The sequence below is a fragment of the Macaca nemestrina genome, chromosome 6 (genome assembly GCF_043159975.1).
Source record: "Macaca nemestrina isolate mMacNem1 chromosome 6, mMacNem.hap1, whole genome shotgun sequence".
NCBI lineage: Eukaryota > Metazoa > Chordata > Mammalia > Primates > Cercopithecidae > Macaca > Macaca nemestrina.
In genome coordinates, this window is record NC_092130.1 from 51,670,962 (window position 1) to 51,688,886 (window position 17,925).

At 37.4% G+C, this 17,925-nt stretch overlaps 1 long non-coding RNA gene across 1 annotated transcript; it reads right to left on the reverse strand.

Moving 5' to 3' along the window:
• Positions 1–12,367: 12,367 nt before the first annotated feature.
• LOC139363776 (uncharacterized) lies at positions 12,368–17,003 on the reverse strand. The gene is made up of 3 exons (XR_011624703.1): positions 16,567–17,003; positions 15,758–15,807; positions 12,368–15,508 (listed from the first exon to the last, which is right to left on the reverse strand). It is a non-coding gene; the product is annotated as an uncharacterized lncRNA (long non-coding RNA).
• Between the last annotated feature and the right edge of the window lie 922 nt (positions 17,004–17,925).

A 17,925-nucleotide genomic window follows, 5' to 3' on the forward strand; every position in this document is an offset into this window, starting at 1 on the left:
AGAAACAAAAGTATTCAAAATTATATAATTCTTTTCCTATAAAAAAAAGAAAATAGTCAATGAAAAGGCAAAATGCATGCAAAACTATAAATCATAAGTTAGAAAAACTCAATTGTAATTTATTCAAGCAAACTATCTTCTTTTCCTTACCAATTTCACCTTCTGTAGTTACACACTCTATCAATCACTTCATTTTATGAAGTATCTAAGCACAAAACAAAGAACTATCTTCTTTATTTTAAACCCAACCATATCCAGTCCATCAACATGTGATGTTTGACCTGTGGTCCACGTGTTTCTTTATCGATTGTCTTCTCTCTACCTTATTGCCTAGCACAGAGCCCGTAGGATTTATCATTAGAACTTTAGCAAAATCTTCTTTCCAAAAAGACTAGTCTGACCACCACACACCATTTATTTCCCAAGTATCTTCTGTGCTCCTCTAATACTTTGAACTCATCTCCATATTATAGCTAACTTTTCCAATTCCATCAAGGTCCTCATCTGTAAAATCGAGGTTAGAACAGTAGTTAAGGTATCGGGTTGTTATAAATAAGTACTTGAAGAGTTTTCTTCATATTGTCTTACAAGTATTTCTTATATTCCCAAGACTCCTCAAAATTCTGCTTTTTAGTTTGTCAATAGTGGGAATTTTATTATCTTTGTCTTTGTATCCCCGGGACCTGTCTCATTGCCTGATATGGAGAAGGATCTCAACAAAGGTGCTGAATAAATGATTTAATAATAATGGCCTGAAGTCAGATCATACACAAAAATAAGTATTGAGACTTCCATAAACCTCTTACATATAAACGTAATTAGACATTGGCCACTGTTTTTAAGTTTCTGCATTTTTTTCTTTCATTTAAGAAAATACCATAAGGAAAATAACATTCACTATAACTGCCTAAAATACCACAGACGTCAGGAAATGTATGAGTTAGAATTGTTATAATAAACTCAAATTCACCCACATTGCACATAATGTCTATTAAGGTACCCTATTTAATAGTGCAGTTAGTAATCACAAAAATTATATATGTGCAGTGTGGGTGAAGTATAGTTATTATGAGAGCTTTACCTCCTGTATCGCTAGACTTTTTTCTGTTCTTTTTTTGGATAGCACTGTGTTGGTACATTAGTATTTTGTTTATTTTCAAGTAATTTCTCGAAAAATATGCAATTTAAATTTTAGGGTGGAATCTTTGTAGAGAGACAAATATATTTTTCCACAAGTATTCACAGGTCCAGATCTCTCAGGAATATTCAAAGCAGTCACCAAAGACTCCTAGGCTGAGGAGCTCAAAGTCTGTTCAATGTGCAAAACCTCAGGACTATTGTTAAAATTCCAGGCAAACTAGAAATTACTTGAGCCAGAAATTACACAATTGTATACAGACCTCCAAACCAGTGGTTCTTCCCTAGAGCACTTTTAATCATTTTAGGAGAAAATAGCTTTATTTTAAAAAGCATAAAACTTGGAATTGTATAGAGTGTTTGGGGAAGAAAGGCAGTCAAAGTGACCTTGCAAAGTGAACTCCTTGCCTGGAAGTGACCACCACTGGCAAAGCTTCCAGAAAGCTTTTACCTCTATAAATTGAAAAATCTGGAATCATAGGTACCAGAAATATACAGTGCCTTGCGTAAAGATCCATTTTATATGATTATTATTTTTGGATTTAAATCAGAAAAGTCTCTGTTTTTAAGCAGTTCTAAAGTACAAGAACTGAGATGTGAATACTCAGCCTAACCGTCTTAGTTCAAATATGTTATAATAAAAAGTGGCTCAGGATCCAACAAAAATACTAAAAGAATTTTTTCCTGAAACCTGGAAGTTTTATTCCAAAGTTTACATAAAAAATACACAAATAATAGTAACCAGAAAGAACTCTGAAAAAGAACAATGTAGAGGATTAGCCTCACCAGATACTAACACATACTATAACATATCAATAATTAAAACAGTACTGAATTGAGTGTGAATCACCAAGCAGACCAATGAAACAGAATAGAAATTCCAGAAATAGATTCAAATGCCTATGGGAAATAAGAATATGATAAATCAGGTTTTTCATATCAATAAGCTACAGATGCACATTTTAATAACTGGTACTGGGACAACTGAATAGCCATCTGGAGAAAGACAAAGCTGTTCTGATACCTCTCTACACACTCTAGGAAAAGCTCCAAAAAGAATAAAGAAATACATTTTAAAAATAAAACCATATAAATATTATATGAAAACATGAGTGAACTTTCTTATTACTTTCAACCAGAGAAGGCTTTTCTGAACATGATGTGAAATCCAAAAGCCATAAGAGAAAAGACTGAAAAATGAGAATACATATAATAGAAAATGAGAACTAGAGAAGAAAGAATCATAAGAAATTGTAAGACGACTAACAAACTTTGGAAAAACTTGCAACACCTATCACAGATCAATGTAAATTTTCCCAAAATGTAAAGAGCTACCTACTAGAAATCAAGAGAAGACAAAAAAAACCCTGATAGAATTACAAGGAAAAGATAAGAACAGAGAGATCACCCACACAAAATATACCCCTTAAACAGGTTAAACTATGTTCAATCTCACCTCATGTTAATGAAAATGTAAAGTATAGTCAGCCCTCCATATCTGTGGGTTCTGCATCCACAGATTTAACCAACCGTAGATGGAAAATATTTGGGAAAAAAAATAAGAATATAGTGCAACAGTAAAAATATTGCACATTTAAAACACAATACTTTCTAATAATTATTTATTATATACAATGTATGCAATTATATACAATGCAAATGCTTCATTTACATTGTATTAGGTACTATAAGTAATCGAGAGATAATTTAAAGTGTGTAAAGTGTATGGAAGTATAAGAGGATGGGAGGATGTGTGTTGGTTCTATGCATATACTACATCAGTTTACACCAGGGAATTGAGCATTCAAGTATTTTCATATCCACCGGCATTGTGGAACCCATCCCCCAAAAGTACCAGGGGACAACTGTAAAACTCTACAAAATTACCATTTTTTACTTATCAACTTGGCAAAAATCTGATAGTTTATATTAGTGGAGGAAAGAAAATGGCACCACCCCAATGCAAAAATATCTGGCAGTCTCTAAAAAAATTTCGGATGTATCTTTGACCCAGCAACCCCATTTCCAAAAATCTATCCCAGTGATACAATACAAATGTAAAATCACCTATGTACAGAGGTCTTCACTGCACCATAATTATAAGAGAAAAAGATTAAAACTAACCCAAATAGCCCACAAGAAATAATTAGTTGAAGAAATTATGATGCAGCCACTCAATGCCACAATATACAATTTTTTAAAAGGAAGATCTTCATGCTTTGATATACAGAGATTGTCTGTCTATGTTCTTAAGAAAATATATTTAGGTGCAGAAAAGTGCCACATTTTGAGGAAGAAAGAGAGAGAATGTGTACACGTATGTGTTTGTAAAATGAAGCAATGGAAGGATAAGCAAGAAGCAGGGTAGCAGAGTAAGGTAAAAAAAAAGGTAAGTATGGTATAAAGAAATGAATCAATATAGTTACCTACAGAGGGCAGGGAAATAGAATGGAGGGAGGCAGGAATAGGAGCAAAACCCTGGGTATATGTTTCTACATACTTTTAACTTTTGAATCATGAAAATCCATTACTATTCAAAAAATTAATAACTAATTTTAAAACAATCTCTTAAACTTGAAATTAATTGTCTTCTGACAGTCTCAAAGTTATGTCGGCCCAGTAGCAATGAGTACGGTAACACCAAGAGTTTGATCTATATCCTCATCCTCTAGAAGACCAGGCAATTTAGAGAAATACTAATTTTACAACTATGAGCCAGGGACACATTTTTGTGCCAGATATAAAGCTTTCCAAAATCAATGGAGTCATATCAAAAGTTCATGGAAACCAGTTCAAAGGTGTCACACTGGCCCAAATGGAGATAAAATGAGCAATGAAAGAATGATTGAATGGATTGATAATAGAGTCACTATGGAAGTCCTCACAAAATAGTTAACTCTGAGTAAAGATCTGCTGGAGGGGACCAGCAAGTAAATACTGGGAGAAGGGTATGTTCCTCCCAGAGAGATAATAGCAAAGACAAAAGCTCTAAAACAGGAGAGTGCCTGGAGTACTGACAAGCACAAGGTGGTCAGTGTGACTGGAGTTCATTGAGTTAGGAGAGCAGCAGTGGGGTCCAGATCACAGTAGGAACATGTGGCATTGGCTTCATGGTCATGTGACAGTGATGAATGCTGGAGGCTAGAAAGATGGAGGCCCTCACTATTCAGTGACAAAACATTTTAAAAACTGACATTTTTGGGCTGGGCGTGGTGGCTCACACCTGTAATCCCAGCACTTTGGGAGGCTGAGGTGGGTGGATCACCTGAGGTCGGGAGTTAGAGACCAGCTTGACCAACATGGAGAAACTCCAGCTCTACTAAAAATACAAAATTAGCCAGGTGTGGTAGTACATGCCTGTAATCCCAGCTACTTAGGCGGCTAAGACAGGAGAATCGCTTGAATCCAGGAGGCGGAGGTTGTGGTGAGCCAAGATTGTGCCATTGCACTCTAGCCTGGGCAAAAAGAGTGAAACTCCAACTCAAAACAAAAACAAAAACAAAACAAAAACAAAACAAACAAAACTGACATTTTCTATTGCTTGAAAAGCAGATCGACTGCCTTTGAACCTTTGGCTCTAGGGAAGAAGGTCAGAAAAATGTTAGAAGTTTGTGTTGATTTTTACTGGATGCATTTAGCAATATTTCAAAAGAAACAATTAGGCTTGGGCAGGAATTGGCAGTTTCAAAGCAATTATTAAAGGGAAGAGAGAGTAGAGAGAGACCTGAGGCCTCAAATGCTAGGAAAGTCCTTTGCTATAAACTCCAAACAATGAAAAGCCTTTGAACAACAAAACCTCATTAAGACTCAGCTCTATTGGCTACGTACAGTGGCTCACGCCTGTAATCCCAGAACTTTGGTAGGCCAAGGCAGGAGGATTCCTTGAGCCCAGGAGTTCAAGACAAGCCTGGGCCACATAGGGAGATGCCATCTCTACAGAAAAAAAAAGAAAAAGAAAAAGAAAAATGAAATGAAATTAAAAAAAAAAAAAAGACTCAGCTCGGGGGCAATGATCAGATTAAGGGTATGGCCTTCTGTCTAGAAGTAATGACTTCATGATGGGTGTCATTCTGCTGCAAGACAGGCTTGGGGGCAAGGAAACAAGGATACCAGGCTTGTGTATTATGTCTGAGAAAGGATGAGCATATGTTCACTGACACATAAAACTAATGAAAGCAAATTAATTCATAGCCTACTAAATTTTCATGGGAGTTGTATTGCCAAAGAAATGACAAATGTCAACTAAAAAAGGCTTTGAATGTTTGAACCACAAAACAAGACTTGGGATCCCAAATTTATGCCAGAATGGAGTAGACTACAAAAGCTTTACAGCCGCAGATGCCACATGCTCCCAAAATGACTTCAGTGATGGCCATGGAAGACAATAGGCAAGGATAAACCTCCCAGAAAGTAGAACTAGAGGTCACAGAGAACTATGAACAAAAGAGTTTCTGCCAGAGAACAGAATCAGGTCTAATCAAGGAACTTCATTCAATAGGGCTAGAAGGTTTTGACAGGGATTACCCTGCGGGCTTTGTCCTTGCTATGCATTTTCATTTTCAAAGTAGAAATATGAATTTTTATTATCTTGTCCCTGCTCCACTATTATGTATTGTGTGTGTGTGCATGAGTGTTGGAGAGCAGGCTGAAAGGGCATGAGCCATAAATCTGTCTCTAGCTTACAGATTTCAGGAGCCATGTTTAGATGAGTAGCAATGTGCCGTGTAGCAGCTGGAGATCCTGGCCTTTGAAGGGGATGCACTGAATGAGGGGAGCTTCAGGTTATCTTTTTCCAGCAGTTATCAGTGGATGGCGGAAAGACCAAAACTGACAGCCAATGCCTAAAGAACACACTAGGGCAGCTATTCACTAACTCACTCCCTTCCTCCTGGCACTGTCATCAGACTACCTTTCCCACCCTCCCTGCCTGCCTCAGAAAAACATTTGTCTTGATCCTGTACTCTCTCCTTTCCCATATTCCAGCAAGACATTGACCTCCAGAATAATGTTAGAAGCCATGGTGTGGCTCCATCAGCCTGAATCCCTGAATGACCACATGGAGTACAGCCTCTGTCCTCCCCATCACCTTCATATTAACTCTGAAGAAAAAAAGATTATATTAACCAACTGAAATTTGGGCTTGATGTTTATAGGAACCTCTAGACAGTGAGCCACGAGCTGAAATATTCAAGGAATAAAGGGATATATCCCTGGGCAAGGAACTGTAGATAACTGCATTTGATTCAGTAGTAAAATTTAATTTGATGACCTGAAATTCAAAGATAGAGGGATTTGTGGATGAGAAAGAAAAAACAATCCAGAGATGATCTAAGAAAACAGCTACCCAATCTCCAGGCCTGGTGGTACAAGGAGTGTGGCAAAGAAAATGTCCACCATTGGAGAAGGACAAAGAGGAAGCAAGGTCACCAAGAAACAGCCAGGTTTTAAAGCAAGAGTGTAAGAGGAATGCTCATAGATGAGGTGGAAGGCTTCAGAAAATGAATAGCAATCAGAAAAGGCAATATACCAAGTCCTATGAGGATTAGAATCTGGTAGATGAGGGATGACCTTTGAATTCCTGGTTCTTGTGGTGACTGACATGAATGGAGATGGAAAGCTAAATGTCATCAGGTCCAAGGATCCTAAGGCAGAGAGGCTATGATTGCTATAAAAGCTGGCTCAGTTCTTGCCAGTGACTCCTGCTGATAGAGACCCAGAGTTCTACAAAAGTTGATCTTACTAGAAAGTGCAGGCAGTGTCCTGCCTCCTACAATGATGCCGTACAGAGGAATGGTTTCACTTCAAGTCTTTTTTTTTTTTGAGACAGGGTCTTACTCTGTCACCCAAGCTGGAGTGCAGTGGCAGGATCACAGCTCAGCCTCCTGGGCTCAAGTGTTCTCCCACCACAGCCTCCCAAGTAGCTGGGAACAAACGTCGTCCTCTATTTTTGAATCTCAGGCAACTTTCTTGTCTCTTCCTCTTATACACTCTATTTTATTCTCAGAGTGTTCTCTTCAAAATTTTATCTTCATGTTCTAAAGTTAGGTCATATTGTACCCTCCTCCCAAACAGTACAGGTATCTCAGGATGCATTAATTCCTGTCACACCATTTCCAATTACATGCCATTGTTATCCAGTATTTTATTCTATATTGAGTAATAAGCTATTTTTACTTATAAACAGTCAACATTTGTTTAGTTCTACCCAGTTGTATACCATTTTCTTTGTTCAACATTACTTTCTGCATCTCAGATCTGTCTTCTGGGTCACTTTGATTCTTCCTCAAGTATATCCTTCAGAAGGACTTTTCACAGAGGACTATTAGACTATTAGGGTTTCTTTATTTGTTTATTCTTTGTTTTGTTAAAAATATCTTTATTTGATGCTTATCTCTAAAAGCATTACTCTGCTGCACAATTCTTTTTTTTTTTTTTTCTTGAGTTGGAGTCTCTCTGTCACCCAGGCTGGAGTGCAGTGGCATGATCTCGGCTCACTGCAACCTCCACCTCCTGGGTTCAAGCAATTATCCTGCCTCAGCCTCCAGAGTAGCTGGGACTACAGGTGCCTGCTACCACGCCCAGCTAATTTTTGTATTTTTAGTAGAGACAGGGTTTCACCATATTGGCCAGGCTGGTCTCGAACTCCTGACCTTGTGATCTGCCTGCCTTGGCTTCCCAAAGTGATGAGATTACAGGTGTGAGCCCCTGCACCCAGCCTCTGCTGCACAATTCTAAGTGGATAGTTATCTTCTTTCACAATTTGTTTTTTGGGATTTTGTTTTGCTTTGTTTTGTTTTGTTTTGAGACAGAGTCTCACTCTGTTGCCCTGGCTGGAGTGCAGTGGCATGCTCTAGGCTCAATACAAACTTCACCTCTTGGATTCATATGATTCTCCTGCCTTAGCCTCCCAAGCAGCTGGGATTACAGGTAAGTGTCACCATTCCCAGCTAACTGTGTGTGTGTGTGTGTGTATGTGTGTATTTTTAGTAGAGATGGGATTTTACCATGTTGACCAAGCTGGTCTTAAACCCCTGACCTCAGGTGATCTGCCTCTCTTGGCCTCCCAAGGTGCTGGGATTACAGGAGTGAGACACCATGTCTGGCCTCACAACTTTGAATGTATGATTCTATTATTTCTGTCACTGATAAGAAGTCAGCTATCTAATTGTTTTTATATTATATTTCAAATTTTTATTTATTACTTAAACAATACTTGTCTAGCATTTGCCATGTGCTAAACTCTGCTCTAAGAAATTAACAAATATTAACTTATTTGATTGTCATAATAATCCTATTAGTATAATATAGGTACTGTTATTATCATTCCTATTTTCAATTTGATTGACCTTAAATGACTGGTTCATATCACTGATGTAAAGGCCTGTTCATTAAGTAAATATCTACAAATAAGTACTTAAGAAGCTATTTAGAACAATATGCTGGCAATTAATCCAGCAAATATCAGTGAGACTAGAATGGTTGACCAGATACTCTCTTGGTAATCCTGATACATGCTGGGCATAGCAGCTCATGCCTGTAATGCCAACACTTTGGGAGGCCAAATGGGGAGGATCACTTGAGACCAGGAGTTTGACACCAGCCTGAGTGATGACATTGGGAATTCTCATCTCTATAAAAAATAAAAAGTAATTAGCCAAATGTAGTGATATATGCCTGTGACCCTAGGTACTCACAAAGCTGAGGTGGGAGGCTGGCTTGAGCTCAGGAAGTTGAAGCTGCAGTGAACTGTGATTCCACCACTGCACTGCGGCCTGTACAATAGATCAAGATCCTGTCTCAAAAAAGGAAAAAGAAAAGAAAAAATCCTCATACATAACTTAAAAAAAAGAAAAAATAAATCTGCATTTAAGGTGAAGTGAGAGCCTTGAATAGAAGAGAGAGGCAGTTTTTTCTTTCTCAGGGCTATTTGAGATGTTTTAGTCTGCGAAATGTAAAGTGGTAGGAAAGGCACTACTGCAAAGGGCACCAGAAACCAAGAAGAAAAGCAGTGGCCTCAAGTCAGATGACACTAATTCTCAATGTAAAATATATGTCACCTGTTTAGTACCAGCAAAGGAAAAAGCAAGACCGCAAATAGCTTGTAATGAAATCCTGTGGAATTGCAGTTGAAACTCCCCTGGAAACTGCCTCAGGCCAAATGCTTGAGTCACCAGATGTCCACTTCCTAAAGAGAGAAGTCTCTATGAGCCAGGTCCTACTAAGTATAGTCAGTATATTGCCAAAAGAAATGTCTAAAGGGCTTTTTACCCCTATTTTGGTTCCACACTGTGGCAATTTTGCTGCTTTTCAGATTATTTCCGGAGGCTTAGAAGTAGAAGAAAATGTGCAGAATATTCAAGAAACCGAAAAAATAATTCTGTGTGGCTGAGTATAGATTTGAATGGAGAGCAGATACTGTTACCAAAATACTGCAATTTCAGTGTAGGTCCTGCTGCTCACCACGTAGAAAGCCAATCACTGAGACTATGGTATTGCCAGGAAAGGAGGGTTTAACCAGGTCTGCTGCTGAGGAGATGGGAAATGTGTCTCAAATCCATCTCCCTGACTGACTCAAATTGGGAGTTTATACAGCAGGGAAGGAATATAACTACACCCAGGTAAATAGGAATTAGGGAAGGCTAAGGAAATCATGAAGGATGAGAGTCTTGGCTTCTCATTGTCTAGATGTGGTGATCTGGTGAGTTTCAGTTCCTTGATACCATCTAGTTTCTTGAGGAAGAAACTCAGATAAGACCAATGTAAGTTTCAAGCTTTAAGGCTGGCTCAATTTCTATGTTTATTTTAAAAGACTGTGAACATCAGTTCTATAGGACAATTGGGCCGATTTCAATATGTTGTCACCCAAGAGGCACTCATGTTTTAAAAGTATTACAAAACAAACAGTCCCTGATTTCCAAACCCATTCGAAGTACAATGTATATTTTCTGATAACATGGTTTACAATAAGATTAAAAGGAAAAAAAAGCAAATCTGTAAAGGTAAGTAAAACAAGAGTTGCTGAGGGCAAGTTTAGGTAACCCTCTAACTACAATGAGATCATTACTTGAAAAAAAATCATTTACATTGAGTGCATAATACTAAAAGACAGTGTCATCTAGAATAAAGACAATATACCTAAGATATATGTATATTCATATATATAAATTCACCCAAACACAGAGTGGCTAGAATTGCAGAGGGGCGGGTAGGAAATGAAGATGTCTTATTTGCTCACCTTATAGAAAATACAAAATTGTCTTCTTGGTCAAGAATTTTGTGTTGACATTGAAACATGAACTACAACAAGTAATGGATCAGGGAACTTAAACTTTGTGAAAAGAAATTCAGACAATGATTTCAAACCCATGTTTAATCATCCATCAATCCAAATGCAAGTATTTGAGGCCAAGGGACTGAATTCCAACTAGATATGTAGCTAGGTATAATGAAATAGAAAAACACATTATCTCAGAAAGAAAGGGAAAAAAATGAGGACATACTTACAAACTTCACAGATGTGGGCTTTTCTTGCCAGAACATGCTTTCCAACATTGGGACGAGGCTGGTGATGCTTGCTGTCATGGCAATCACCTGAAATTAACTTATTAGCTCAGCCAACAAGAGGAATTAGATCAAACAAATTTTGATTTAGCATTCATCAGATAGCTGAATTACATCCAGAGTGACACTATTACATTTCTTTTTTGCCAAGCTATCACTCAAGAAATTACAGTAAGATTAAGAGCATACATTTTATAATAATTTTCTTAATGAAAGAAACAACAAAACTATAAATATCATATTTGTGGCCCATGGTATGAATTTAAACTGTGGGTCCCATCAAAAACCAAGACAAATTTTTTCAATTTCTCTCACTGAATCTCTTCTTTATGAAGCCACTTGAAAGGACAACATGGGTAATACGTGTTTTAATTTTCCTCTTTTCCCTTTATCTGTGCCATGTGGATCTCCTTGTTAGAAAAGATGAGATCTCTATTAGTTTAAAAATCAATAATTTTGAAAAAAGCATTATTCATGCTTGAAAATAAAAACAGAAGACTTGATTTGTAATTGACTGACTTACATAAATCTCCTGAGTTTTAAAGAATAATTGCAAAGAAACAAGTTTGAAAGAGTCAGGTGGAGCTCATCAGTTGCCTCTTCAATGATTTACCAAACATATTTTTTCATCATAACCTAAGGCGAACAAATACCTGTTTTATTATATTAAGGGAAAATATATTTATTTGAGGATTATGCATCATTATTTTTAATAATAGGGAAGAAGCCCCATCACAAACAAAAGAAACAGAAAAATCATAACCTTATGTTGGGCATTCTACTCCTCAATCTTTCTCTACAATTATGCCAAGATCTAAAATTATCCTGTGATCTTCGTTTTGCCTTCCACTAGCCATTCCTAGAAGTCATGTTGTGTTGGTGCTGAGAACTACTTGTTATATGACTCATGATATCAAAGTCTCATAACACTAAGAAAGAATGGCAGCCCAAAGAATGATCTGAAGTTCAATCAGTGCACAAGTGGGATTTAAAAATGGAGCAATGATGGTAGCTCTTCTCAGAAGATGTACTGACATGCTCTTGTGTCACAGCTGTTTCTAAATCAAAGTAAATACACCCACGTAAGCTAAAGACTACCCAACCCTTTGCCCCATATAAATCTGACAGAGGGTAGTCTCAGCCTGTCTCCTAGGAAGGGTTTCAGTGACAGTGCAACTGATGCACATCTGTTTGTTTCTTAAATCTCTGCTACAATCTCAAGCCTACTTGAAAATTCCTCAGTCATCCTACCTAGTAACCAAGTTTCCCTCCATTTTTGCATTTGTCTAAAGTCTGCAAATTGGTGAACCTGAGATAACATTCTTGTGGGGGGGTTATGTTGTGTTTCTTTAAAACGCTGCCAATATTTGAAATCAGATGATTTTGCATAGCCCTTGGTATTTCCCTCCAGACTATATATTAATTACAAAGGGAAAAAAATAAAATAATAATGTTGTTATGGAGAAACCTAGAAAATACTGCCTTAACCAAGGAATTAGAGTTAACATCACCAGTTAAAAAAAAAAATCAACATAATGTATCCATTAATGTGATTTGTTGAGGAGAGCACAGAGAGCACATTACCCTTGCAGTGTACCTTCCCAAAATGGATAACTCAATCTCATAATGAGAATACAGAAGAAAACTCAAATTATGTGACACTGCTCAAAATCAATAGCCAGTACTCTTCAAAGGTCACAAAAAAACTCAATAAAATGTCATGGATTGGGAAAGACTAAGGAGATCTAACTATTAAAACGTGATGTGGGATTCTGGATTAGACCCTAGAATGGAACATTGAACATGATAGTAGTCCTGGGTACCTCTGATACATTCACTAATGTCTCTTTTTTCTGTTCTTAGTGACCTAAGGGTCACTTAGGCATGCAGTGCCCTTCTGACTGATGGTAGCTATTGAGTCTCCAGCACCTTCCAGTGGTCAAGCTAATAGAGTGGGGCCCAAATCCTCAGACACATAAAAACAGGCATTCACCATGAATCACACGGTTAGCATAAACTATCTGGTCAAACTGATACAGTGTGACTCAAGACCTCATCTTAAGCAAACAAAAATACTTTTATCAGGCAGAATATTCCAGGGGCTCCGAGGTTACCTTCTCAGGGTCAGGAAAGGGCCAATTCTAATGAGAGGCATGTCTTTGGAATGTATAGAGTGGAATAACTAGTTTTATCCAAATAAATATATAGTTTATAATACTATACCAATGCTAGCTTTGTAGTAGATAATTCTTTAGGGTATTATAATATGATAAATTATGGAAATCTGGGTTTAGTGAGTTGAAAAGTGGACCTTTGATATGGTTTGGCTGTCTGTCCCCACTCAAATCTCATATGGAATTGTAATCCCCACGTGTCAGGGAAGGGATCTGGAGGGAGGTGATTGGATCTTGGGGGCAGAAATACCTAATGCTGTTCTTGTGATAGTGAATGAGTTCTCATGAGATCTGATGGTTTAAAAGTGTGGAACTTCCCCCCTCAGCCTCTCTCTCTCTCCTGCCACCATGTAAGATGTGCCCTGCTTCCCTTTTGCCTTCCACCATGATTGTAAGTTTCCTGAGGCCTCTCCAACCATGAGGAACTGTGAGTCAATTAAACTTCTTTTCTTTGTAAATTACTCAGTCTCAGGTGGCTATTTATAGCAGTGTGAAAATGGACTAATACACTCCTCAAAAAGATATATCCAAGCCCTAACTCTCAGCATCTATATATGTGATCTTATTCAGAAATAGTGTCTTTGCAGATGTATGTAAGTTAAGGAACTGGAAATGCAGTAAGTCTGGATTTGGGGTGATTACTAAATTCAATAACTGGTGTCTTTATAAAAGAAAGGAGTCCCAGAGGGGAGGGCTATGTGAAGAGAAAGGCAGAGATCAAAGTGATGTGTCTACAAAGCAAGGAATGCCAAGGTTGCTGAAGACCACCTGAAGCTAGGAGAGAGGCATGGAACAGATTCCCTCTCAAAGCGTGCAAGGGAAAGAACCCTTGTTTTCAGACCACTGGCCTCCAAAACTGCCAGAGAAGAAATTTCTATTGTTTTAAGCAACCAAGTTTGTAGTTGCTTGTTACAGCAGCTCTAGGAAACATACACACTCGGTAAAAATACGCAGAAACCCTCTGCACTACTTTTGCAACTCTTCTATAAATCTAAAATTATCACAAATATTTTTAACAAACTTTTAAAAATAAAACATGGTTTCACATTAAATCTGGGTCTTTTAGCTTTCCTGGAAACAACTGGAGATTCTGACACTAGTTGGCCTGCTTTCAAAACAAATGGCAATGGTGAGTTATAACTGAGCAACAGTGGTTCCCATTAAACAGGGCCTTTTCTACAGGTCTCACCACTCCCCATTGTATTGCACATGGCCTGCTTTCCTTGTTTATGCAACTACCTGAACCCTATACGCATGTAGGTACATGTTCCCAGCTTTTTCCAGTCATCGCTACAGGAATGGAGCAAAGCCTCATATCCCCATCAGGTGACTGATAATCCACTGTTCTGAAACAGATGCAGATGTGCTTATTTAATGCTTTGTCCACCTGCTTGAGACACCAGAGCTAGCTGTTCATCTGAGTCCCCATGGAGTTGGCCACACACTTCTCTAATAGCACAAAGTTCCAAAAAAATGTCTTAGCAATAACCTCACTTCCCCAGAGTCTATCCTCCCAGTGGGAAGCTCCGTTACCAGGTCCCACTCTGGCTTATTCCTGTGCTGCCTCATGCTTCTGAGAATGGACTGACATGCCTCAAACATGAATCTTAAAGTATATCAGTTGCGCATGTCCACATTAAATATGTCTTGTTTGTGGAAGATAATGAGAGTGAAATGAAGCAGCATTTTGATTTATGCACCAGAGGTTAGGTTTCTATACAATTCACTAACAGAGAAAGAAAAAGAAAAAAGACAACAGATATTTAATGAAGAACATAACACGCATGGATCATTTGGCATAATTAAAGAAATTAATATGAGCGTATTCTGAGAATAAGATATTTTTAAGTTAGCAAGCAAATTTGAGAGTCTAATGCTAATAAAATATTTCTCCATATATTTTTTCTCATACGTTAACTTTTTAAAAAGTGTATATTTTGATCCTGCTCTTCAGAAAAATGTAACCACTGTATATTATTCTATCTACTATTCTTTTAAGAAGTTAAACATGCAGTTTTATATTAACCATGAGTGCATGATATGTGAGTATTAACGTACTAATCATCTGCATTTATTAGAATAATGTTGCAAAATGTTCTAAGAGCGATAAATATAAGAGTAGAACTAATAGCCTCAACCACAGTAGGATGTAAATATCTCCCCTCAATGTATGCTGTTCAAAAAGGTCTTGCTGAAGACTATTTTTGATTTTGCAGGCTGAGAATTTTCAGTAGGAATTAACAAAACTTAAACCATGGCTACATGCAAAATAAAAAAAGAAAAATGATCACTTTTCAAGGGAAATCCATTAATATATGTTAGAGAAATTTATCCAAGAAAGGAGAGCCAGATTAATATGTAAAAATAAAACATACAAGTTGTCATATTTCATAAATATGTATATATCTGAATGACTTTACTTGTTTTGATCACTGTCACCAAACCATCACAGTGAAAAGAAAGAGCATTTTTCTTCCTTCCAGATGATCTCTTTCATCATCTCTCTTTGGCCACAGGTGCTACTGAGATGTTGTTTTTGCAGAATGGCTGTGCTTGATACAAGTTGAATATTTGCTTGAAGATCCTATTTGTGGGCATAACTCTCATGGCATTTGCATCAACAATCATTCATTTATCTATTAAACAAATATTTATTGTTTAATAACAATAAATAAATAAAATAAAAAGGCACTATTCTAAAAACTAAAACTGCAAATAAGTAGTTATAAGAATTAATACTACGATTGTTTGCTAATTAGGGAGAAATACAGGAAGGAAGGAAGGCAGGAAGGAAGGAAGGAAAGAAGGAAGGAATGAAAGAAGGAAGGAAGGAAGGAAGGAAGGAAGGTCTCAAAATAGAGAACAAGGAAGGGGTTATTTTTTACCTTATTTAATCATGGAAGTCTCACTAAAGACAAGACATTTAAGCAAAATCCTGAAAGATGAGGAGAACTCAGTCATTTAAAAGTTAAAAAAAAAAAACAGAAAGGAAAAAATAAAGAAATTATCAAGTAATAGATAATAATAATGAAAGTAACAACAGCAACTAATATTTAGCAAATACCAAGCACTCTGCCTTGAACATTACATACATTATCTCATTTAATCCTCCAATAATTATCTAGGGGACTTATTATCCCAATTTTTAGTAAATATATTTCAGTTAAGTAAATAATCCAAAACTTCAAGTAGTGAAGCTGAGATTTGAATCCAATGTCTATTTCCAAACATTGTCCAGAATCTACCTGACTCCAAAATCTGATGAAATCTCTAGCACAGAGCCTTTCAAAGCATTGTACCTTTCTACTTCCTAGAATGACCTCCCCTTTCTCCACATTTACTTAATCCTAAAACCAGCTCAGAAGCAACCTTCTCCTCTGCCCTTCAATAGTAATAATAAATTAACTAACATTGCTAGACCCCATTATTATACGTGCTGAACATTTAGTCTTCAAAACAACACATATCTATTATCCTGAGACTTAGGTTCAGTAGGGATTCTCAAACTTCCACAAATATCAGGAATACCTGAAGAGCATGTTAATGTAAAATTTGTTTTTCCAATACTGGAGTTTCTGACTCAGTATGTGTAGAGCAGGGTCTTAGAACTTGCATTTCTAATAAGTTCTAAGCAAGGTTGTTGCTGTTGATCTATGAACCAGTCTTTAGAGAAGTACCAAGTTAAATAACTTACCCAAATTTACTCAGCCAACAGATGGAGGGCAGAGTCAGCTGGGTTGTACTCAGGTACATGAATGTCCAAAGCCTGCATTCTTAACTAGCACATTGTTACTAATATGATATTTCCCAACTGGAATTTTGATGAGTACCAAGTATTTGGTATTTAGGGTACTTCATATTGTTATTATTTTTTTCTGTTCCATCTCTCCAGCCAGAGCACATATATAAGCTCTTGTTGGCACTGCCAGTGCATAGTATAGTGTCTGCAGAACCATGATGCTTAGTAAAGGTTGCTCTGTTGACAGTTGTCTCCATCTGTTTTGTGCTGCTATAACAAAATACCAAAGATTGGGTAATTTGTAAAGAACAGAAGTTTATTTCTCACAGTTCTGGAGGCTGGGGCATCCAACAAGGAGGGGCCTCCACCTGGCAAGGGCCTTTTTACTGCATCATCCTAGGACAGAAAGTGAAATGATGAGAGACGGTGAGAGAAAGAGAGAGAGAGAAAGTAAGCTGAACACATCCTTTTGTTAGAAAACCATTTCCATAATAACTAATTCACTTTTGCAATAACAACTAATCCATTGATGTGGGCAGAGCCTTCATGACCAAATCACCTCTATTTTGTTTATTTGTTTGGTTGGTTTGGTTTGGTTCGGTTTGGGGTTTCCTTTCTTTCTTTCTCTCTTTCTTTCTTTCTTTCTTTCTTTCTTTCTTTCTTTCTTTCTTTCTTTCTTTCTTTCTTTCTTTCTTTCTTTCTTTTCTTTTCTTTTCTTTTCTTTTCTTTTCTTTTTTTTTTTTTAAGATAGGGTCTCACTCTGTTGTCCAGGCTGGAGTGTAGTGGCATGATCACAGATCATTGCAGCTTTAAACTCCTAGGCTCAAGTGAGCCTCTTGCCTTAGCCTCTTGAGTAGCTGGAACTACAGGTGTGTGCCACCCTGCCCAGCTAATATTTTTCTTTTAAGAGATGGGGTCTCCCTGTGTTTCCCAAGCTGGTTTCGAATGCCTGGGCTCAAGAGATTCTCCCACTTTGGTCTCCCAAGTGCTGGGATTGCAGGTATGAGTCACTGTGCCCAGTCACATCACGTCTTAAAGGTCCCTCCTTTCAACAATGTTGCATTGGGGATTAAATTTCCAACACAAGTCCAGAGCCTCATCAGAAATAAGTGAAACTCAAGGCACAATTCATCCTGAGGCAAATTCTCTTCCAGCTGTGCAACTGTGAAATCAGAACAAGTTATTTACTTCCAAAATACAATGGTGGGAAAGGCATCAGATAGACATTCTCATTTCTTAAGGGAGAAATAGGTAAGAAAGAAGTAACAGGCCCCAGGTAAGTCAAAACCCATCAAGGAAAACAACCTTAAGTAT